Source organism: Petromyzon marinus, chromosome 51 (assembly GCF_048934315.1).
Source record: "Petromyzon marinus isolate PM22_M1 ecotype Great Lakes invasive population chromosome 51, UKy_Petmar_22M1.pri1.0, whole genome shotgun sequence".
Lineage (NCBI taxonomy): Eukaryota > Metazoa > Chordata > Hyperoartia > Petromyzontiformes > Petromyzontidae > Petromyzon > Petromyzon marinus.
The window spans coordinates 12,993,704-13,019,413 of NC_133717.1; the positions used below are offsets into that span (position 1 = coordinate 12,993,704).

Consider the following 25,710-nt stretch of genomic DNA (forward strand, 5'->3'; position numbering starts at 1 on the left):
TGGGCGCTGACATGAAATCGGCACGTGTTCTTTTTTGCGTCCCATTGGAATATACGAATTGTTTCGCGGACTTTCATGTTCGTTGTTGTGAACAGGGGTGGTCTCATTACCGCACTTGTTAAAGGCACGATGTGCTGTTCGTGTCTTCCCCCTCACCCACCACCCTGATTATTGAGCGAATTAATTAACATTTGTGCCACAAATTCAACACGTGCTCATAACAAGCAAACAAAACAAATAAACCAGAAAAACATGAAACCAAGAACACGACTGCTGTGATAACCTCGGTGTGTGTGCGCTATTGTGTGTGAAAAACTAAGCGGGGAGCGGTGGCGGGGTGGTTAGTGCACTGTGCTACCGACCCTGGCGTCCCGAGTTCTATTCCCGCTCACGACCAATAACAGCCACAGTGGATATTCGAACCAGCCCTGGGCCTCCCCTTGGTCTACACAGCCTGATATGAGTACCTGGTGCCGTGTGTGGTCAACTTCAGCACTCGGGAGACAAGGGTGGCCCGGCTTGGCGTGATGCTGGCCACATCGCTTACTCGCCAGCCGTTCCGGCCTTAATAGGCGCTCTCTAATAGCATTTGCACCAACAGTCTGTGTAGGCTATGTCGGGGATCTTTGTTATTACTGCATGCACAGCCCTTTGTCAGTCGACTGCAGGATAAAGACCTCCCTATGCCGTGATGATCGTGAGGGTTACTGCCCCATTTCTAAACCACACTAGCGAGTTCAGGGTGGTGACGACACAGAGCATAGTTGTGGAACCATGGAGGTGCAGTAAAACATTTGTTTTTATTTACTGCCACTGTCATCTGCTGCCAAACACATAGCCTCACGGGTGAGAGAGGATTGACGTAGTGAAAATGAGAAGATTCGGACAACGGGCCAAGATTTAGTGAGAGTGAGACATCTATGAAAAAAGAGGTTGATAGCTCATCGGATTCCTCCAGTCTCAAGGTTCTGATTTTGAGATGAGTGATCTCAGCGAGAGAGATGTATGTGAATGAGAGAGATGTAGCGGGCACAGGTGGTGCATCGGCCAGTCATATCAGTTCGTTATCCCATGGCACCTGGGTCTGTCCCATGACCTCTTTCCAGCGGGCGATCGACACTTCACGTGGCCTTAAAGTGCACCTAGCTTGGCACAAGCGCCGTGGTGACTTCACCGCCAATTCGTGACGAATCGCGGTTGCTGTTGTTGTAAACAAAATACAAAGGAGTTGGATGAGAGAGAGAGATGTGAACAAGATAGCGATGTGAGAGATGCATCAGAATTTGAATTGGAGGTGATATTTTGATCGCCTCTATTTTTCCATGAATCCGGGGGGGTGGGGGGGGGTGTTTGATCCACTCGGGGCTCCTGGGCGTTGTGCCGAGCTTCCCCGTGCGTAGCACCACAGACGCGCCCGTCCGTGTCCTTCACCAAGACCCTCTTGGTCTGGCCCTTTCCCCCCATCCACTTGAATTATTCTCATCTCACGTCACCCCCTAATCCCCCCCCCTCCTTCTCTTGCTGCTGCCCTAATTTTCCTCACCTTGGCCTCTAGTCCTCATTGTGGCCACTATGGGTTGGTGGTGGTTTGTTGTTATTTTTAGCCGAGTGCCACTACGCTGGCCGCCCCCTAGCCCAGCCCTCCACCCCCACCCCGCCCCACAACCCCCTACATGTGAATGGGAGAACAGCGACTGCCGCACACTCTGCCGAGCGAAGAGTCAAGTCGAAAGGGCTCTCCGCGTCGGCGGCGCGAGCAGCAGCCTCCAGAGCAAAAGGGATCGCGACTCTTCATAATTAAAGGCAAGTTGACCTCAAGCGATGTATTACTTGGGAGGGATGGGGGGTGAGTTATGAGTTAGGAGGTGGGGGGGGGGGCACCACGGTGGGTGGACTGCTGAGTGCCGACACGAATATTGAAAGTGGAGCGCTGTTTGATTCGAGAGCCCCCACCCGAAAGTTTCGTCAAGAACGGGTCGCTCGCCACACAGCCAGCGCCGTTGCATTCCCATCGCGTCCTTCCTCTTGGCGTGATCCCACAATTGAGTCAAAATTCGAAATTCAAGGACTGTGCCTCGTCTCGTCATCATCCTCGTCATCATCGCCATAATGTGGATTTAGGTCTGCAATTACACTGCCCTTTGGAGGGAGAATTAATTATTATCATGATCACACTTGTTCATCCAGGAAAGCCTGCCTGAGTCTAAAGACGTTATTACGTGGATCCTGCCAAGTCCTTTTTCACAGTAGGAGGGGGAGATGTTTCAATGTTTAATGCTAACGGAGTAATTCTCAGAGCGTTGATTTTGCATTGGGATGCTTGGCCAATAGCATTCGCAGTCCTTTTGAACCCATGCGCTGAACCTACAACAATGCGAGTGGAGTTCAAAAGAACTGCATCATGGGAGTTCAAAAGAACTCGCAAACACCTGTTTGTGAAAGACCCAACGCAGAAGATTCCTGGGTTTGATCTTCTGCGAAGCTGATGGTCCACCCTAAATCGCATCCACTGCACAAACCATGGCAGATGCGGACACCTGATGCACAAATGTCAAATGCAAAACTCTCCAGTGGTGTGCGACTGTGGTCATCCAGAACAGAACGTGCAACGTATAATGACGCGATTCCCGATCCACAAATAGACGGAGATGTCGCAGCGACGCCGCTCCGTTGCTCCTGACGCGGTTTTTCTGGCTTGATCGCCTGAATGTGAAATCGTGGTTGTTGCTTTGAATCTCCATCAGCCATACGAAATAATAAAAAAAAAGTTACGGTGCATCTTGTTTCGGTATGGGAGGAAAGCGCAGGGTGCAGAAGAAACCCCCATGCAGAGCAGGGAGAAACGTACAAACTTCGCGCGGATGTGCTGAAGTTGCGATTCGAACCCAGGCTCTGCTTGCTGCGAGCCACAAGTTGTGACGGCCGCGCCACCCTGCACCGTCGCGCGTTGCGAACGCTGCTTCCTGACTTGATTCGAAGCTTTCGTGACTGCAGGAATTACTCTTTGGTTTTTTTTCGGTAAAAAAAGTCACGTATAAATAAGAAATAATTAAATAACATGACAGCGTACGACGTTTCGGTTGCAACACAAGCAGCCGTCGTCAGGTACAGAAGAGCTAAATTTACGAGAGAGAGGAAACACATAACCCCAGATGTATATACAGACACCCACGTGTTGTATCTGTGTTAGTTCCCCCCTACTTGGGTGTCTGTATATACATCTGGGGTCATGTGTTTCCTCTCTCTCGTAAATTTAGCTCTTCTGTACCTGATGATGGCTGCTTGTGTTGCAACCGAAACGTCGTACGCTATTATGTTATTTCATGAATCCTTATTTATACGTAACTTTACCGAAAAAACCCAAAGAGTAGAGCGCTTCCTTCTGCCCCTTCCCACAATTTTGGCAACGTTAATATTTGAACTTCAAGGAGTCGCTCGCAGAGTCTCACGATCAACATCGTCCGCCGTCTGGCTTGTAATTCTTCGAGTAATTGAAGAAGTGATGGCTGCTCTCAGAAAAAAATGAAAAACAGCAGGGCACCTGGAATTTGCAACATCTCGGCATAAATTCTGAAGTCCGGAGGCACAGCTGTCATCAAATGGCTCACAGGGATCTTCCAGCACACGTAGAGGACAGACTCGGTACCAGCAGACATGGAAGAAAGCCATCACGCTGCCTTTCGACAAGGGTAAGGGGGGGTAGACACGAGTGCAAGAGCTATCGGGGCATCGATCTACTCTCCAGCACCGGCAATTCGTTTGCATCACCTTTGCTGGCAAGAATCCGAGTAAACTTTTCGAAGTGCGCCGCATGGAACAGAGCGGCTTCACACCCGGACGGCCCCACCATAGACCGCATCACCACATTGACCTCTCTCAGACAAACAAGGGCAGAGTTTCGGCGTCCGTTCTGGGCAGCCTATGTAGACCTCAAGGCGGCTTTTGACTCTGTCGACCGCAATGCTCTTTGGCCGCTCCTCACAATGCATCGCATTGCCGCAGATGATCGTGAATCTGAGGAAGAAGCTCTGCCTGGACACATTCAGTTGCGTTCGTGTAGACCAGGGGGTGGGTGAACCTTTTTTTTCTGCCAAGGGCCATTTGGATATTTATAGCATCATTGGCGGGCCATACAAAATTACCAACTTAAAAATTAGCCCGTTATATTTGGTCAAACATTTTAATGAACTCGCCCCTAATGTGAGGGCTGGAACTGCTCCTCTTTGGTGAGGCGTGTGATGATGCTAGCTGGTATTGATGACGTTGCTACTCGCAACTGCTTGTCCAGGTTTGCTCCTAGATTTATTGAATTTCGAGTCCCGCCTGAGGTTGCCTTGGCAGGGCCAGACGCAAATGATTTCGCGGGGCCTTAAACGGCCCGTGAGGCCCACGGGCCGGACGTCCCTCAACCCTGGTGTAGACAGAGAGTTGTCCGAGTGGTTCAGTATCCAAAGCGGCGTAAAGCAAGGCTGTAACCTTTGCCCCGAACCTGTTCCTTTCCCCACTTGACTGGATACTTCAGCGCACGGTCCACAAAGGCCTGCTGGGTGTAACCATAGGCAACGAGGAGTTCACCGACCTGGACTATGCAGGCGATGTTGCCTTGCTTGCTCAAATTGCTTGAAGTTTTACTCCTCTCCCTGGAGACCGTGCATAGCGAAGCCCTCCCATTTGACCTGGAAATGAACTGGGCTGAAACAAAAATACAGACCACTGATAAGCAGCCGCACAACCTTGCCTGAAGGGCAAATGGCGGGCAATAATGTTGAATCGGCAAAATCGTTCAACTATCTCGGCTGCACTATGCAACAGACAGGCAGCAGCGAGATAGAAATTGAAAGGCGAAACTCAATGGCACGCGAGTGCACGAAGCAGATCGACAGACACATCTGGGCACTCCACCATGACAACAGCAACAAAGATTCGCTTATGTTCTTGGTTCTTTCGGTAAAGTCACGTGGAAGGGAAAAAAAATAACAAAAATATAAAACAATAAAATCCCTGCAGTCACGAAAGCTTTAAATTAATTTTAAAAAAGTATTCGCTTGCGCAACGCACGCATCAATCCCGTACTCGCGTATGGCTCAGAGACAACGGTCAATGACGGGTGTCCCCGGGCACGAAGCCGCATGCCTTCGACCGGTTTGTGGCTGCCAGGGATACTTGCCATCCGCTTCAGTGAACGTATCACGCCAACGGCGAGCTCCGTCTTCGCACGGTGATGCCCGGCAGTTCACGACCAGGCCAGAGGCAGAAGACATTCGGCCTCGTTGGGGGGGGGGCCGTCCATAAATGACGTCACGCGATTTTGGACGATTTTTGACCCCGCCCCCCGCCCCCTTCGTCACACGACGTCACAAAAAGTCAGACCCACCCCCCCTCAAATATGACGTCACAAATCTCTGCCCCCCCCCCACCAAAAAAAAATTATCTAAAACATGCTTCAAATCGCTTTAAACTGTTGTCATTGTAGTGCGTATGATGTTGTAGGAGAAAACATTTATTAAAAAGTATATTTAATTAAGTAGAACGTGTTGTCTATATTTAAAGTTGCGCATTTTGATGTGACGTCACATTTATCACCCCCCCCCCCCCCTCGTCAAACATCATCACAAATGTCTGAACCACCCTGAGGGGCATGCACGTGATGATGATGATGATGAATCATTGAACTATGGAGGAGAAACATGATCGGTGATGACCCCTCTTCAAATTAGAGATGTCAACGCGCGACACCTCAACCTCGTTAACATGGCGTTTGCCCCAATGCTGTATTCCTTGATCTTCCAACTGCGAAGAAGTAAAAAAAAAGTTTATATTTAGTGCAATATTATTGACGAATGTAATTTTTGTTGGTTTGTTGTTTGTGCAGAATTGCCAACAAGTATTGTTCTTTTGCGATGTTTCAATTTGACAAATCCCCAGTAAACCGGGAACGTTGGTCCACCAATACGAACAACATTCCAACGTTCGGCCAAAGTTGTCCCAGCGTTTGAATGTGTATTGGGGTTTTACCCTGTGGTGGGATCCCACCCACACCGTGTATATTGGGATTACACACACACACCGTGTATATTGGGATTACACACACACACACCCTGTGTATTGGGAGTACACACACACCGTGTGTATTGGGATTACACACACACACCCTGTGTATTGGGATTACACACACACACACCCCGTGTGTTTTGGGAGTACACACACACTGTGTGTATTGGGATTACACACACACACCGTGTGTATTGGGAGTACACACACACACCCCGTGTGTTTTGGGAGTACACACACACTGTGTGTATTGGGATTACACACACACACCGTGTGTATTGGGAGTACACACACACACCCCCTGTGTATTGGGATTACACACACACCGTGTGTATTGGGATTACACACACACACACACCCTGTGTATTGTGATTACACTCACACACCCCCTGTGTATTGGGATTACACACACACACCCCCTGTGTATTGGGAGTACACACACACCTTGTGTATTGGGATTACACACACACACACCTTGTGTATTGGGATTAGACACACACACCCCCTGTGTATTGGGATTACATACACACACACCTTGTGTATTGGGATTACACACACACACACACACACCTTGTGTATTGGGATCACACACACACACACCCTGTGTATTGGGATTACACACACACCTTGTGTATTGGGATTACACAAACACCTTGTGTATTGGGATTACACACACACACACACCTTGTGTATTGGGATTACACACACACACCCCGTGTTTCTTGGGATTTCACACCCCGTGTTTATTGGGATTACACCCTGTGTTTTAACCTAGAAAATTTTCACGGCATTTTCAACGTAGGCTATACGGTACCTTTGCAAAAATACCCATCAATTCGTAGAAAACTTGCGTTTCTAACCCATCAGAAATACTGCCAAGCACATTTATTAAATTATTACTTAACGTTCACATTGTTTGAAACTTTGCGTCAAATTTGTTTCGGGTTACTCTCCGCGCCTATAGATATGTTCAAACTAATCAATGTGCCGTGAAATGAAATGTGCTTACAAATGGATTGTAAACCGCTACTTAATTGTGCTGAGCAGAGTAATTAATTGTTTAATGAAGTAACTAGTCCCTTAATTAAATACAGACACCATTGATTAGCCTTAACCATGTGTGAAAGTGTAATACTTTATTTGTATTACAATATCGGTCAACATATTATTTCTAATATCTACACTTGTTCGTCACGCTTTTCTTGAACACACACAATTTATAATATTACGTGTTAGCTAACAATACTTGAAACACTTTTTTCAAGCACTTATAAATTGCATTGTAATTTCACAGCAACCTTTTTAAATAAAAATGTTACGATGATGGCCTCCTTTGCCACGTTGGTTGGTCACGTGGGGGTTGTTTGGCCAAACTTCACCATGCAGCTGAGGCGAGTTGCTGGGTTATTATCGCAGTGCGCTAACCACTGCACCACCGCTCTACTAGATACGAGAGTACAATACAAGGTGGTCCAGATGTCTTGTGACCCAACCCCCATTAAATTATATTTCTTATTCAGGTTTATTTAAAACAGAAATTAACATGCAAAGGTGAAGAACGTTAGGGGTCTATTACTTGGGGGCGGGGGGGGGGGTCACAAGACATCTTGACCACCCTGTATAGTACATTAAACTCCAGTACAATATGGTAAACTATAGTGCAGTAGTTCCACAAAAACTGCGATGAATAGCAATGGAGGAACAGCAGACTTACAAATGGTTAAACAAAGGGCATAACCAAATCAAACTACGCGTGTATACATATGTTTTGGTTCGCATTAATAATATGTATATATATTTTAAAATATTTGAATTGAGTGCAGAATAATTCATTTTTTTTCACTTGGCATACCGACAAAATAAAAATCGGACGTGACATTTTTGTTAAAAAATCCACGTATGTAATTTGAACTTTCATACAAATGCTTGTTTGACTTGTGTGTTGGTGGTTGTTGTTGTTGTGTTTGATTTACTAAACCATCTCTCTCTCCCCCCCCCATCCGGTAAAGTCGATCTTTCCAGGGTTAGAGAAGGGTGGGGGCTTTGTCAATGCCACCCACCCCACCCACCCCACCCCACCCACCCCACCCACCCCTTCTCCTTAACCAAACCAACCGGTGCTGTGTGCTTTTTGTATCTGTGAGTATGGGCCAATGCTCTGCACTTGCGAGAATATTTTCTCTCCGGCTCTTATAACCAGCTGGCACGGGCTCACAAAAGACACGCGCACACACGTACGCACGCAAGTACGAGCATGAATATGCACACGCGCACGCATGCATATGCATCACGAACTAATGCATGCACACACGCACGTACAAATGCGCAAACGTACGCAAGCATGCATACACACACACAAAAGGACAAAGATCCCCTGTGTAGCCTTAACAGACTGTTGGGGCAAGTGCCGTTAGCGCGCACCCATGGCACACGAAGGGGCGGGTGGCCAACATCACCTCCGGCAGCCTGTGTCTCCCGACAGGTGAACATGCACGCTGGACAATACATTTAGGCCGAGTCAACCTAGTGGCAGACCAGGATCGGTTAAGATAATCAAACTCGAGTCGCCGGGTTCGTAGAGCAGTGTGGGTTAACCATTGCATGACACTGGCAAAGACAGATGTACAGACAAAGACAAAGATCCCCCGTATAGCCTGCCCAGACTATGGGGGCAAGTGCTGTTAGCAAGCACCTATAAATGCCAGCACGGCACACGAGGGAGTGGGTGGCCAACACCACGCCCGGCCGCCTTTGTCTCCCCAGTGGCGATGTTTACACATCAAACCGGGCACTAAATTCAGGCTGAGTCGACCTAGGGGAGGCCCATGACCGGCGAAAGATATAATCGTCATTGGTGTTGGCCGTGAGCGGGAATCGAACTCGGGTGGCCAGGTTCGTAGCGCAGCGTGCTAACCGCACACACACGCACACACACGCATACACACGCACACGCATACACATACACGCACACACGCACACACGCACACACACGCACACACATACATGTGTGCCCAAGGGGTTTTTTTTTGTAGACATCGGCACAAAATTCCAAAGAAGGTAACAAACAGATTGAAGCAATTTGTACGAATGTCAACCGATGAAGTTTTGACAGCTAAGGATGTAAGAAGGTAGGGGGGAGGGTGATGTCTCTGGCATAAAAAAAAAATGAAACACGACAGCTATATAATTTATCGGGACGATAAAAATCACATTAAACTTTTTGCCCCGAGACACAAATGACCACGAGTAGCCCAAACAATAATCGCTTAAATGTTTGCCATCACCGTCTCGATGCGCTCTAAGTCCCCCGTGTTTCAATTAATTAAATCAACGCAAACTATTTTTTTTAAAGTCCTTGAAGTATTTTTTCTTCTTCTTCTTCTAAAATTTACTATTTGGGTGGTAATCGTCTCCCATTCTTTTTTTACAGCCCCATGCCAGTCGTGGAAGCTCCACATTCCTATGACGGGGGAGCGGTGGTGTTTATCCATCCATTCAATGGGGTAGCAAAAGTGGATGTCATCCCAGGGATAGAACGAGTCCGAGAGGAATGTCTATCGAAGAGATGGAGCAATGAGAATCATCCCATGAGGCGGGTGAGAATTGGATTGTTAAGATTGCAGGATGGTGAGATGTGGCTTGCCGTGGCGGCTTAAGGAGGCTTTCATCCAGCAGTGGATTAAACAAGGCTGATGATGATCGCGAGCAGAAGCAGTTGAATATATGGGACCGGTTTCTCCAGAGTGAATCTCATTATTTTACACGAGCCTTTTGCCCGTCCAAGGACGGGTGTATTGCAGTGATATTCATTGCATCCATTAGTGTGCAATTTGTACGGGCGCCGTGGCACAGACTTATTTAATTTAAAGGTTATAATCCCTTGTTCATCATGACGTCCTTTTTACTTCTATGTCTCAACAGCGTTACGGAGATCGCGTGATGTAAGGGTTCTGCCTTTGTAGTGAGGGTTGTAAGTTGACGCTGAGGAGGGGGTAAGAGGCGCCACCCCCTACCCCCATGTCGAGTGACGTCACCCGCTCATGATTATTAATTAGGGGGGTGGTCAATTTGGAGGACGTCACCCGGTCATGATTATTACTTAGGGGGGCTGGTCGACGTGGAGTGACGTCACGCGCGTTACACACTGACATTCTTGGGTAAATATAGTAGTCAATTCATGTTTATAGAGGGCCTTTACTCAAGGCGTTTTACGTGGCTTAAAACAATAATGATAACAAAATATAATGGTTCAGATGGCAATGGGCGTGCTACAAGGCTTGAGGAGTGTATGTATGTATGTATGTTGGACTTCTTTTGCACCGTACATATCCAACCGTGCTAATCGGAGATGCGGGGTAAGGACAACAAACTAAACACAAAAGGAGTTCTGCAGAAATGAATTTTGAATAAAGATTTTAAAATGCTTAGGACCAGTGGTTTCCTAATATTGGAATGAAGAGCGTTCCAGACGGCCGCAGAAGCGTATGCGAAAGCGCGCAGATGCGGTGACCGTCTTTGTTCGATGGTCAGCTAAAAGGTGCTGCGAGTGACTGCGATTGAGGGTACTCTCTGGGGTCACGACGGGGTAGGGGAGGGACGAAAAGGAGTGGAGCGGCGAGGGGAGAGGAAGGGAATGGGCGATGGAGAGAAGAAAATGAGACGCTATGGTGGCTAGGAGATGTTAACTCCCTCGCCTGGTGTGCAGGAGATCGTGGTTTCGATCCCGACCCTTACGTCTGCCTGTCTATTTGGAGTTTGCATGTCCTCCCCGTGGTCACGTGGGTTTTTCTCCGGGTCCTCCGGTTTATCTCTCCTGCTGTTACAAATTTCCACGCGATAAGCCACTTAGTTGAGCTATCACTTGCGGCTAGGTCGCTTCTGAAAAAGAGCTAATAAAAGCTAAATGGGCCTTACCCTGATAGAATAAAACAAATAGATTCTACTTCTTTGGTTCTTTCGGTAAAGTCACGTAGAATGAGAATAAAATAATAAATTGATCAAATAAAATAACACAATAATAACACAATAATATTCTCACGACGTTTTTTTAAAATCAATTTATTATTTTATTCTCATTCTACGTGACTTTACCGAAAGAACCAAAGAAGATGAATCCTTGCAGTCACGAAAGCTTTAAATCGAAATAGATTCTAGTTTATAGACGAATTAACATTGAAGCCAATTAACCAGCGGTGCGACATTACAAAAGGGCGGACAACACAGATGTTGGCATAGTTAGGTGCAAAACAAAACAAAAACGTGATGCGCAGAATAAAATAAACTGATGCGAGAACGATAAAAAGTCTTCAGCTTTGTAAAATAATGTAATGGAAAAACAAGCACGGTACTTATTTTGTTAGTGCACAGGGTCGGTTAGGTCTTTTTGTGAGTCTATGGGTCTCTGTGTTAGTCTATGGGCCTCTGTGTGAGTCTATTGGTATTTGCGTGAGTCGATGGGTCTCTGTCTGAGTCTATGGGGTCTCTGTGTTAGTATATGGGTCTCTGTGTGAGTTGATGGGTATTTGTGTGAGTCGATGGGTCTCTGTGTGAGTATATGGGTCTCTGTGTGAGTCGATGGGTCTCTGTGTGAGTATATGGGTCTGTGTGTGAGTCTTGTATGTACATGTATGCATATATATGTAAAATGTATGCGACACTGGCTTTAAGTTTAGAAACTAACACTGCTGCATTCGAAAATGTTCAATAATTTGAGATTGGCACTTGACGATTCAATCAATTAGTCTCATGTTGTTCGTAAAGAACAATGAGCCGATACAAACAAATAAGCGCAGAATTAAATAAATAGCGCCTACAATTAAAAGTTACACAACGTGTGCTGACATTTAATCATTTACTCGGATTAGATTTATTAAATGTGTATTTTTTTATTCACATAATACAAGTGTGCTTTAATGGCTTGACATTTTGCTTGTACTTACCTATGGATTAACTTTTAAAGGTATTCCATGCTTGAAGTTGATTTTAAGTTTGTTTATACTGGTAGGAACCTCCTGGTTCCAGCAGCCCACGGGGGATTATTGTGTCCGTCCGTCCGTCGTGCATCCAAAAATGGGAGGGGTGGTGCTGGGTGGGGAGGGGAGGGTGGGGAGGGGCTGGGTGGGGAGGGAGGGGCTGGGTGGGGAGGGGAGGGGTGGGGAGGGTGGGGAGGGGCTGGGTGGGGAGGGTGGGGAGGGGCTGGGTGGGGAGGGGAGGGGTGGGGAGGGTGGGGCTGGGTGGGGAGGGTGGGGAGGGGCTGGGTGGGGAGGGTGGGGCTGGGTGGGGGGTGGGAGGGGTGGGGCTGGGTGGGGAGGGGCTGGTCACCCCGTGGTGCCCTTATAAAACTCAACGTGTAACCTACTCACGCCGGCTTGTGCCCGCCCTCACAGTCGGGTATATTTGCGGAATACACCACGTGGTGCCGCCGTTGACCCTGGCCATTGACCGAGCAACCCAACGTTCCTACCAGCTCCCTCCGCAGGAGAATGTGTTACAAGACACCACACTTAAAAAAAAACATTTTCATGTCGGCGACATCGAAGCGTTGTGAGTTCAGACCTTTCACAGCTATCAGCCATCACCAGCCTTGTTGGCAGAGAATAATCATGGAGTCGCTTCCACTGACCCTGTCCACGTATAGGGGCTGGGTTTGTCGAATCACACGAATGTTGTGAAACTCCGTCCCGCGGCCGTTGAGGTGCAGAGGTGGCTCGTCCAAGGGAGACGATGGTACGGCAAGAATGTGAGCTAATCTTCATCTGTTCCATCTGATACAGGATTAAAGTGTCGCCCTTCGTCGCACGCGTGGTTTTAAAACTAAAAATAGTTTTTGTTTTTACCAGACAGGACCTACTGAGCTCTATAGCTATTTTTCAGAAGCGACCTGGCTATCACAAATGATATCGTAATGAATTGGCTTACCATGTGGACATTTATAGCAGCCACATACTCGAAATGCTCGTTGTTTTGAATGTGGAGGGAAAAAGCGGAGGACTCGGAGAAAAATCCACGCGACCACGGGGAGAACATGCAAACTTCAAATATACAGCAGGCGTCAGGCGATGTAGTTAACATCTCGCTACCGTGGCACCCACAGCCTTTCACAGAGTGCTTCGGTTTCCTCCCACGAGTAAGCACTCATTAATTGGCCGGTAACACCTTAATGTAAACAAAATAAATCAGAACATGCCAATTCGGAACGAGTACAGCACACCGGTGTGTTGGAGAGCCAAGCCACAACATTTACAATCTGAGTACGACGTTTCGCCAGTAATTGCAACTAGCTTCATCAGGCGACAGCCAGATTCGTGGAGAAGTCTAACTGTTTCGTTCCTCATATAGAGGCGTAGATGTGGTGACCACGCTTCTGCGCTCTTGTGTACGTGACAACCCTTACTGTGTCGGGTGGTGGCGGGTTTAACGACACATTTATATATTTACGCGATCTAACCAAGAAAAAAAACACTTCTGTTAAAATAAAAAAAACACCCGACAATTGTATTTAACAGGTAAAAACCCATCGAGCTATACGAACCCTCAATCAGAGGCGAGCTGACGGCCGTACGTGACGGCTCCTGCACAAGTGGTGGACATCGTCATCATCGCCGCACGTGGGAATTTCTTGTCGCTGCCGGTTCATCTGACCTCGTGTTGATGCTCACGTGGAAGAGGGGCAAAACCGGTGGATAGAACCCGGAGAACGATGCACGCTGGGACCACCACGCGGGAGAGAGGAGAGAGAGGAGAGAGAGAACTCGCGGACAACAGATCTACAACGACACGTTTGATGGAGATGTCGTCGACCGCGGTGCTGCAGAGCTTGGGAAATTGTTGATTCTGGTTCACTGGGTGGCTGCTGCTGCTGGGGCTGCTGGGGCTGCTGCTGCTGGGGCTGCTGCTGCTGGGGCTGCCTGCTGGCTGCTGCTGCTGCTGGGGCTGCTGCTGCTGCTGCTGCTGGGGCTGCTCCTGCTGCTGCTGCCTGCTGCTGCTGCCTGCTGCTGCTGCCTGCTGCTGCTGCTGCTGCTGGGGCTGCTGTTGCTGCTGCTGGGGCTACTGCTGCTGCTGCTGCCTGCTGCTGCTGCTGCTGGGGCTGCTACTGCTGCTGCTGCTGCTGGCTGCTGCTGCTGCTGCTGCCTGCTGCTGCTGCTGCTGGCTGCTGCTGCCTGCTGCTCCTGCTGCCCTGCCCGCTTGTCCCTGATTCCTCCTCGCACCGACTGAGTCGTCCTCTCTCTTTGAATGTCAGCAACTGCTGCGCGCTCCGTTGTAAGTCAACGTCGTCGTCGTTGTTGTTGTTGTCATCATCATCGTTATACATCTTAGATGCCAATCGGACCCGAGTGTTAGCAAAATCAGAGTCGGAATAAACCTGATGAAATGAGACTGCATTTAATTTTGACCTTATTTGCCACAAGTGCCTGGGTGCTCTGATTGCGTGACTCGTGAACATGACTAGTGGAGAGACAAAGGTGGCCGGGGCATGCTTGACGCGGGTCTCACCACCCCCCGCCCCTCATTCCCCCCACATCACCCCCCCCCATCATCAACCCCCTCTCTTCACCCCGCACGCCTCATCACCCCCTCTTCACGCACCTAAATGGGTGCTGGGGAGGAACACTTTTACCCGGTGACTCGCGGTCCATAATCTAGAACAAATACAACTTGGGCACCTCTCTCTCTCTCTCTTTTTGCGTGGCGATCTGCATATGAAGATGAATAGAATTAGAATATTTGTTTTACTTTAAGCCTGAATGTTTTAAATAATAACCTGAATATTTTAAATATAATCGTCCGCGATTCATAAGCTCATGATTAGGTACAGGCAAGAGAGGATTTATTTATTTATTTAAAGCTTTCGTGACTGCAGGGATTCATATTCTTGGTTCTTTCGGTAAAGTCACGTAGAAGGGAAACAATAAAATAATACAAATATAAAACAATAAAATTATCACGACAATAAAATAATAAAAATATAAAACAATAAAATTCTCACGACGTTTCGACTGCAACACAAGCAGTCATCAACAAATTTTATTTTTGTGGTTTTCACACCTGATGATGATTGCTTGTGTTGCAGTCAAAACATCGTGAGAATTTTATTGTTTTATATTTTTATTATTTTATTGCTTCCCATCTACGTGACTTTACCGACAGAACCAAGAATATGATATTTTTTCATTGAAAATGACAAGCACAAATAATTATTTGTAATTTACAAAAAAATATTTGTAATTTACAAAGTAATTATCTACAAATAATTATTTGTAATCGTTGACGATTCCAGTGATAACTTTTTGATGTACTCAAATTCTGTTACTTGGCCGCCAGCCGAGAAAGTGGAACTCATTCGGGAAGGGAGCATGTGCTTCTGAATCTAGCAGTGGATTGACCATGGCTGTGAGGCACCGGTGTATCGATACCCGTGTATCGATACCCGTGTATCGATAGTTACATTTTAACGTGACATTTTAACGTGGAGGGACTGTGTGTTGTCTTGGTGTGGTCTGGGACTGTTTTTCTTGTTTTGCTGCCTTGCCCGAAGCTTGCATTTGGTGTTGGAAAATCGGCAATAATTTATAGACTAATGCAATTTGCCCACAGATACTTTATCTCTTTGTTTATGCTTTAGTAACTCGTAAACCTTTCCTCTCTTTTGCACGCCTATCGGTTTTTTTTGGGGGGGGGGATTGTTGTTGCAATTTGCTTACCTGTCCCTAATGGACATCTGTGAAAAGAGCTTCATAGCTCATCGGATTCGTCCGGGATAGATCAATAATTATGGTTCTGAGGTTAGGCCTTCATCAAGTAGTGGATTGGCCATGGCTGATGATAGTGATGACGACTTTAATTCTGTTTCATTTCGGATACAGCTATTAGAAGTGCTAACATTATTACTTTCAATCGCCCATACTACATCTTACAACGGAGAGATCATTACCATCATTGATAATAATGGGAGTGCGGTTAGCCTGCCTGAGAATAGCATTTGCAAGTCTCTCCGTGTGCGCTCATTTGACCTCGATTCATTTGTTCACAACCAGAGCCAGCAAATCATCCTCTGATATCTGCTTTGAAAAAAAAACAGAAAAGGAAGAGAGAGAGAGAGAGAAATTGAAATTCGCATTTTTATCTAAACCACTCCGCTCGCGAATGGAAATTGCTGCTATCAAATTCCGTGCGTGGCCGTTGCTAGGGTGATGGCGAGGCTTGACTTTCAAAGAGTGTTTCATCTGCTTCGTTACGTTTCCTTTATTTCATTATTTTATTTGTATTACGATTTTCCTCTGTGTGCGCGTGTGTGTGTATATATAATGGGCAGAAAACCACTGGTTATCTGTGCCAGACGATGTGCGTACTCTGCCTGCGACCAAATCAACCAGAAGGCAACCGACATCTCGTCGGGTCTCGAAAGCGTCGTACTCCAATAAACGTTGATCCAACGTTGGGTCAACGTTGAGTCAACGTTGGCGCAACGTTTCCAATCACCTGGGCCGATGTTGGCCCAAAGGCCAAACAAATTCAATTGTCACGCGTTCAACCGTTTAACTCGCCAAATTGTTTTTGTGTGTGTGTGAGTTCAGCTCGCCGCGAAGTTGATGGAACACAATCCTCAAGACAAAATGTGGCAATTAGAAACCAACGTTTCGCTTGAAACCGCGCCAAGCATCTCCAGGACAGGATCCAGGAAGCCGCAACTGGCCACCTTTGTGTGTCCCCTAGCGGTGTTACTCGCACACCGCACCTGATCATCATTGCAGGTCGAGTCAACGTAAGGAAGGCACAGGACAGGTGTTCAGAAATTCATCACTGTTGTTGGCCGTGAGCGGGATTCGAACTTGCGTTGCCGGGTGCGTAGCGCAGTGCGCTAACCACTACACTACCGCTTCCCACTACAAGGCAAATACTCTCATACAGCCTTAACAGGCTGTTGGGGCAAGTGCTGTTAGCGAGCACCTATGATGGACTGCACTATACACGAGGGGATGGATGGTCAGCTCTACGCCCAGTCACCTTTGTCTCTCCAGTGGCGATGTTTACACACCTTAACAGGTAGTCATTTGAGGCTGAGTCGACCTAGGGGAGGCCCATGGCCGGTTCAGATATTCGTCACTGGATGTTGGCCGCGAGCGGGAATCGAACTCGGGTCGCCGGGTTCGTAGCGCAGCGTAGCGCTAACCGCTGCACCACCGCTCCCCGCGCGCGCGCGCGCACACACACACACATACGCACACGCGCGCGCGGACACACACGTGTAGGAATGTCTGTGTATGTGCCGTGTGTACATATTTCATTTTAATTCCCGCAAGTGCTCACTCTTGTCGGGTCTGCGGTGTAAAATAGCTTTGTTAGCAAATCCCGGGCAAATCACTTGTGATTTCACTTGTGATTTGCCCGGGTCTGCGCAATCACCCGAGCCGGCTCGACACCAAGACGGACACCGGAGACCGAGAATGGAATTTGGAGTCCCCCGCGAATTTTCGCGTTAAATGGGAAGGCGCTCAACATCGACCGGCGTCAAAGCTCTGTGCTCTCTCCTAAATTCATGAACTTGTGTTCCATTCCTTTTATAGAGAAGGGTTCCACCGCGAGTCTTTGTTTTCTTCGTGTTCTTTCATAATTTGCACGTGTGCGTGTCTTTGCCCAGACAGTCCGCATGGCTTGACAGGTGGATCTGTATCCGCGTGTGGAGGGGTTTGGCGTGCTGCGCTACGAACCTGCCTCGCACGTGTTCGATTCCCAGGCCACGGCTCACACAAGCGGCGAGCGATGTGAGAAGGGGTCACCAGAGCCTACACCTGAGGTTGAATCGGCCTGCAATTAATTATTTACTTGGTGCGGTGCGTTAACATCAGCAAGTGCAGAGACAAAGGCGGCCAGGTCGTGTTGCCGGCTACTCAAAATGCCCGTGAGCATTGTCGGCTTTTTTTAATAGGTACTCGTCAGGAGCACTTGCCACGTGAATAATTGTAGGGTGTACGAGGATCGTTGTCTTTTGTGTGTGTGGAGCAGTGGCGTAGTGGTTAGTGCCACTGTCATATGACGAGGGCGACCCGAGTTCAATTATTGGCAATGGTAATCGCATCCACATTTTTTTCTCGGTGCAATTCCTCTGCCAGAGACACCCCTGGCTACCTTTTTTTCCTTACTTTCCAGGTACTCATTAAACGCTGAATTGACCTCGGGGAGACCCTGGACAGGTTCAGGATACAATTTATAGATAAATGTTATTCATTGGTGGCGACTGAACACAGGTCGCTGGGATCATGGCGCCACTGGTGGTGCCTGTCCATTGGGGGCCGTAAGCAGAGATTATTTATGGACCCCCCCCTCCCTCCACCACCACCACCACCCCTCTCTTTTAATATTCACAAAATCCCAGTTAGACAGAAGAGATGTAGACAAGGGAGATGAATGTGTCGATGAGAGCTGAGTGAAATGTAGCTGTGAGGTTGAGATGACAGAAGAGATGTAGAAAATGGTGATGCAGTGAGACCAGAGGAATGTTGACGGATCTAGAGATCCGATATAACAACGAGGGATTAAGCACCACCTGGCTCCTCTCTCTCTCTCTCTCCCGCAGGACAATCATGGACATGGTTCTCCACCACGACGGCGGCGAAGTCCAAACCCATCGGACGCATCACCGATGGAGGCGAAGCGCAAATCGCACTCACCACCCTCGCTGAGTCGCAGCGATACACGAAGCGTCTACTGCGGCCTCCTCCCTGGACTGGTTGAAAACAACAACAACAACAATAAAAACAAATTTTGATTTAAAGCTTTCGTGACTGCAGTAATTCATATTCTTAGCTCTTTCGGTAAAGGCATGTTGAAAGGAAACAAAATAATAATATATATAAACAATAAAAATTCTCACGACGTTTCGACCATAACACAAACGGTCATCATCAGGTGTGATGACGTTTCGACCATAACACAAACGGTCATCATCAGGTGTGATGACCGTTTGTGTTATGGTCGAAACGTCGTGAGAATTTTTTTATTGTTTTATATATATTTTATTATTTTATTGTTTCCCTTCAACGTGCCTTTACCGAAAGAGCTAAGAATAATAACAATAAAAACACTTAGCCTCCAACCTATCACGTTTCAAAACTGTTGCTTTCATCCCGCCAGGCCATGAGAAATATTTTTTTTTTGAACGAGCTTGATATCAGAAGGTTTCTTTTGCCCGAGTAAAGCCCATTGAGCTGAGAAGATTGTTTCTCTCCTTCTTCTTCAAGGGCGACTGGGCCGGCAGACAACATCAAAGCGTTCCACAATTACAGATACAAATTAAAATGGTGAGAGCTAATTATCTAAGGGACCTTTTTGCCAGTATCCAAAATGATGAAAACTAAGAATAGGTTTTACCATTTCTTGCGATAGAGCAGGAGGTGTTAGATGTTCACACACCGAATGGATACCTTTTTGCAAGGCATCAAGTACTGCACTAACCACACGTACTTATGGTGAACATGCGAACGAACATCCTCTCAGTTTAACACGTAGGCTTTCGCGAATAATATCATCCATAATAGAGGTTTTTTTTCCGCATAGCATGCGTCAAACGCATCAGATTCTCAATTGAATATATTTACGTGATCTAACCCCCAAAAAACTCTCTATTAAACATGCTCTGATAATATGTGCATCGTGTTCGAAACCCCGAGCTATATGTGTTCTGATACTTGCATTGTCTTTGTACTGGTCGCCTTTTGTGCAGTGCCGGCCTTCATAGGTGTTGGCTAACAGCACTTGCTCCAACAGTCTGTTACAGCTATACGGGGGGGGGATCTTTGTCTTTTGTACGTATGTAGAACCTCGTTCGCACCGTACGTACACAAGACAACGTATTATCTGTATTTTGATTTAGCGTGCTGATCTTAAAGGTGCATTGAAAAATTTGAAACTCCGACTGATGCTTCTATTGTTGTGGAGTAACTCATGCAGCCAGCTATGGCTCTAGGATTTGGTGTTACATGTTATTTATGTAGTTTATTGTAAAAAAATTCGGTCATAGTCCCTATGATCACTGTTACGATGCAATTATGGCTTTATTTTTTGGTGATTTCTAAAACGTTTTTTGGTCTGGACATGTTTGTTTTGTTGTAGTACGGAGTTAGACTGATGGCCTTAAACTAAGTTTTCTTGTGGTTGTTGTTGTTGTTGTTTGTGTGCATGTTTTTCCACAAATACGTGTGGTTGATGCAAACTTAATGCCCTTGCAAACGATATCTATTTGGTTGTTGAACATCTTAACACCCATTTTATTGCCAGAAAGGGTTAAACCTTTTGGGGTTTTTTTCATCATAATAGCAATTATATTGTAAAATTGCATTAACGGTTCAACTTTAGTAATTTTAATAGTTGTTTTTCAATGAGGACCGAGATGGTAAAATGGAGATGCCACGAGATGAAATTAGGTGGTTCCCAATACTTTCGTGGCTACATTTTAATTGCTTTTGATCTAAATTGTGCGCGAAATCTGGAAACTATTAAACAATCGGATACGCGTAATAGATTTTTAGGATTGTCCAATGGTGATAACAGGTCGGACAAATGAACAGCAGATCAATATACAACAGCCTTGCATGTGAAAACAGCCCAATTTCAGCTGGATACGTACAGCTACTCAGAGTTTTTTTGGCTACACTACATTTCCACTGGGTGAGCCACCTCGTTTAGCTATCATTTGTGACAGCCAGGCCCCTACTGAAAAGAGCTGCACAGCTACAGTTAGCCTTACGTGGATAAATACAAATACAATGTTTATATCTTCTTTGGTTCTTTCGGTAAAGTCACGTAGAATGAGAATAAAATAATAAAATAAAACGAAATAAAATTCTCACGACGTTTCGGCCACAACACAAGTGGCCTTCTTCAGGTGAAAGGAACAAACCTGTCGGGACGACAGAGCTACAAAAAAAAAAACAGGACCCGGGTGGAGACGTGATGGGGCAGATTTCGCAGGGCAAAGTGTTACAAAGGAATCCATCTCGGGTCTGAACCAGGATCCGCTTGAGTTACTTGGGGCCCTGAGCTTTTGCTTCGTTTGCTTCTGCCTGGGACCAATGACTGCGTAGCACAACAGATGGGCGGACCACCGCGAACAGCAGCTCGCACGCTCTCGCATAGCACGCGTCAAGCGCATGCGGATTGTCAACAGGATTGCCGACTCGAGTGGAAGGGAAAGTCGGCCGTGTCACAATAAGTTGGGCACTTCACCAAAAGTGCTCGTTCAACACCGTCTATAATTCAACACCGTCTATAATTCTTCTGTTTGTTTCTCTTTCTGATTATATTTTTCCCGTGTTTTATTGTCTGTCTGTCCCAAATAACTGCGTCTGCCCATCTGTCTGCGTTCGTGTGCATGTGTAGCGAAACAACAACCCCTTCTGAAGATATTGCCACGGTGTATAAGGGACTTGAGAGGGGTTCTGCGACAAAGGGATGTGGCATCACAACGGGTAACTGCAGGGATGAGATTCTCGGACTCGTGATGCTGATCGCGAACGTAAACACCACCACCGAGTGGACAGCGCGTGGCTGTGACGTGGGGAGTGTGATCTGCGGACACACCACGTGGCTGTGCGTCAAGGCGGTTTTCATGGGCGCTCAGCGAGTGGAAGAGCAGATACAAAGGGGTGGAATGGCAGTCGGTGGTGGGTGAAGCCTGGGGAGGAAGAGGGCGGAGTGGCTGGGTTGTTGAGGGCTCTGTACGAAGTGGCGGAATAATAGTAAGTGTACGGAGGGAAAGTAGACACACGTTGGCGATTGTTCCAATTGTGGAGCAGTTTATTTTTGTATTAAATTGTATTCCCCACGTCGGGATCAAACGTACACGATTTACCGGAGTCTCCTATTAGTTTATATAATAGTACAAAATTAGGCGACGCTACACATGCTCTTCTGGCACCATACATAGCCAAGCGTGCTAATCGGAGGTGCGCTGGAAGATGTGGTGTCCCTACGTGATCCACTACCCCAACGTGTCCTTACACTGCCCTTGCACGTGTAGAGCACTCTGTATGTAGGTGTTTGCTAAGAACCCTGGTCTCATCGATACACCGAAAGGGGTCGGATCGCGCATTGTTCCGCGTGATGAGGGTGCCGCGGTGGCGAGATGTTATCTCCCTCGCCCGGTACGCAGTAGGTCGTGGGTTCGATCTTGACCCTGACGCCTGCTGTATATTTGGAGTTTGCCTGTCTCTTTCCCGTGGATTTTTGTCCGGGTCCTCCAGTTTTTCCCTCCACCTTTAGCATCACCGCGCGCTTAGAGCCTTTGGCTGCTCTAAGTTTCCACACTTCTGAAAAATAAAGAGCCGAATAGCTCAGTGGGCCTTACCCGCTTCAGTAAAACTAGTTAAACAGGACATGGATGTACGACGTTTCGCTCCCACGTGCCCGGGAGAGCTTCTCCGGGAACTGAATTGACACGAGGACGAGTCTCTATTTGGAGGCGAAACCGAATCGTCGGGCCAGAGACGTCCACGCGTACGAAGCGATCTCGTCACACGCAACCCCGCCCCCCCAGCCCACCCCGCAGGGCTCGGCTTCATAGCCAACAGCTGTCGGCGAAGGTGCACACCTCCTTGGATACAAGAGTGAGACTTCAGTTTAACACGCGGTAGGCTTTCGCAACCAATATCATCGATAATACAGGTGGGATTCTTTGGGGTGGGTGGGTGGTTAGATCCATCGTACAGGTTTTTTGGGGGTTAGGTTGTGTCGGGTGGTGGCGGGTTTCACGACAAGTGTATATATTTACGCGATATAACCCCCCAAAAAACCCTCTATTATGAGCGAGACTTCACTTTGCATGTTGTTATGCCAGCCCCCCCCCCACTACACCTCGCTCGCCCCCCCCCCTGCCCCCCTCGGCGCAAGGACACAAACACCCAGCGAGTTTAGCGACGCTCGTGAAAGGCTTTTCCAGTCCGTCGCCAGCTGATCTGTTTACCGTGCTTGTACTTGCACCCCTATATCGTGTTTTCTGTGAAAAAAAAACCGCTTCATAGCTCATCGGATTCCTCCTGCAGTAGAAATAAACGTTCTGAGATGCTCAATTCTCTCTCTCTCCTCACACTCGGGAGCGTTCTTTGCCCACCGTGGGATCGAGCAAGGCGGGGGGAGGGGGGGGGTGGATTTAGTTTTCAGAGATTTTTGGGAATTGTTATATTTCTCTTTTCGAGGTTGTGCTCACGTGGGATGTGCGTGCGTTTTTATTTCCTCGCGAGTCCGCATGCGTAAGGTGCGAAAGAAGTTCAACATACATCAGCGTACACCTCTGCCCTCGTTTTCCATGTTCAGGATGTTTGTATGAAAGTCACACAACTGCTTTTTGTGCTTTAGTTTGTTGTACCCCCCCCCCCCCCGCATGCACGCACGCACTTCGGATTAGCACGTACGGTGTGAAAGAAGTCGCACGTACTTACATGTGATGTAAATGAAAGTATGCATTTATTTATTTCGTTCCAGTAGTTCAGCTGCGAGTTTAGAATCTTGGCCATCGCGACGAGATCTGTCTCCGTTTCGCACGCCGTGTGCATCATCGCTGCCAGTGATGCGTGTGGTTCCTGAAGCAGTGGTCCCGCAGCCCCCCAGCCAAAAGATTACAAAAAACAATGTCCTCACTCTTCTTGTCCGTAACGCGAATGTATTACCTTCTTCAAAGAGTTGTTTTTTTTTACTGAAATGTAACCTCGCCTTAGGCTGTTGAATATATATACGGCGAGAGGTCGGGGAGTTGACCTCTTGAGTTGAACGCATAACCTTGCAGTTGAATCGCTGCTCTCTCTCTCTCTCTATAAGGCAGTGTTCTTCACTGATTCTCAGAGGGGGGGCGGGGGCGTTGGCCTATAAGACATCATCAGTGTGTGAGGGCCCACCACACATTTGAAACCATTGGGGTTTGACAGTACGACAATGGGCAGTTTTCATATTTGTGCATGAAACAAAACGACGTTTATTTTGCCGGGTAATGCCCTCTGAGCTACGTAGTTTTTTTTCAGAAGCCACAAACGATAGCTCAATGATGTGCCGTATCGTGTGGACACGTATAGCAGTCAAATACTCTAAACGCGTGTTTCTAAATGTGAAGGGAAAACGCAGAGGAGCCGGAGAAAAATCCACACGACCATAGGGCGAGAGAAATGCAAACTCCAAATATACAGGCGTCAGGGTCGGGATCGATTGCCACGACCTCCTGTATACCAGGCAAGGTAGTTAACATCTCCTAGCCACTGTGATGATGATGAGAGAGAGAGAGACACGCAAACTTCAGACATACAGACAAGCGTCAGGATCGGGGCCAACGCCACGACCTCCTGTATACCAGGCAAGGTAGTTAACATCTCCTAGCCACCGTGATGATGATGATGAGAGAGAGAGAGAGACACGCAAACTCCAGACATGCAGACAGGCGTCAGGGTCGGGATCGATTGCCACGACCTCCTGTATACCAGGCAAGGTAGTTAACATCTCCTAGCCACTGTGATGATGATGAGAGAGAGAGAGACACGCAAACTTCAGACATACAGACAAGCGTCAGGGTTGGGACCGACGCCACGACCTCCTGTATACCAGACAAGGTAGTTAACATCTCCTAGCCACCGTGATGATGATGAGAGAGAGAGAGAGACGCAAACTCCAGACATACAGACAGGCGTCAGGGTCAGGATCGATTGCCACGACCTCCTGTATACCAGGCAAGATAGTTAACATCTCATAGCCACCGTGATGATGATGAGAGAGAGAGATACGCAAACTCCAGACATACAGACAGACGTCAGGGTCGGGACCGACGCCACGACCTCCTGTATACCAGACAAGGTAGTTAACATCTCCTAGCCACCGTGTGTATTGTCAGGGGCCTGCACGTCAGGGGCTGCAATCAAAGCCATCAGGGGCCGCCAGTGGCCCCTGGCCTTGCAATGAAGAGCACTGCTTTCCGGTAACTCACAACTTGGGCCAACTTTCGGTACTGACGGGGTCTGCTGGTGTGGCTTGGCCTCTGCCGTGCCACGCCACCTGTGTGAGCACTCAACATCAGGGCAGAGGGCGTGGGAATGATCCGAGGTCAGATTTAACACGAAACACGTTTCCTTTACATTCATTCGTTCAATAGAGATACAAAATAATAGTCCAAACCTTTTTGTTCTCCTTTTAACCGCACGTTGTGTATACGTCGTAGGGAATAGTTGATATGCTCCCTTCATGGGTGTCTCGGTAGCGCTCTATTTGTTTGTATACCAATGAACTATTGCAAAAAAAACAAAGTAAACTTAAGTAGTGCAGTCAATCACAATGTTGTTTGCCGGCCGAGTCGCCTTTTGCACAAAGAGCTTCTTAGCTCACTGAGTTCTACTCGGGGGTGGGGGTTGGGTGGGTATTTCTGAACTTCTTAAAGTCCACGGGCAATCGGACCTTCAGCATCAGTGGCAGCACCTGGATTGTGGAACTCTCTGCCTACCGAAGGCTGTCAGGGAGTCCCGGTTCGGTTGGGGACCTTCCAGCCTCTGTCTAAAATCGTATTTGTTTTTTTTTTCTATATTGAAAACTAATTTCTTTAGAAGTGTTTTTTTGTGTGTGCTTAGTTTGTTGTCCTTCCCCCGCGCCTCCGATCATCACGGTTGGTTACGTACGGTGAACCATAAACCCATA

At 47.5% G+C, this 25,710-nt stretch overlaps 1 long non-coding RNA gene across 2 annotated transcripts; it reads left to right on the forward strand.

Annotated features, from left to right (window-relative positions):
- Nucleotides 1–1,658: 1,658 nt before the first annotated feature.
- LOC142931266 (uncharacterized) lies at nt 1,659–23,114 on the forward strand. 2 transcript variants are annotated; one of them, XR_012947280.1, is made up of 3 exons: nt 1,659–1,807; nt 17,694–17,845; nt 18,626–23,114. It is a non-coding gene; the product is annotated as an uncharacterized LOC142931266 (long non-coding RNA). The 2 variants fall into 2 exon arrangements; XR_012947279.1 differs by having other exon boundaries at nt 17,694–17,813.
- The last annotated feature ends 2,596 nt before the right edge of the window (nt 23,115–25,710 follow it).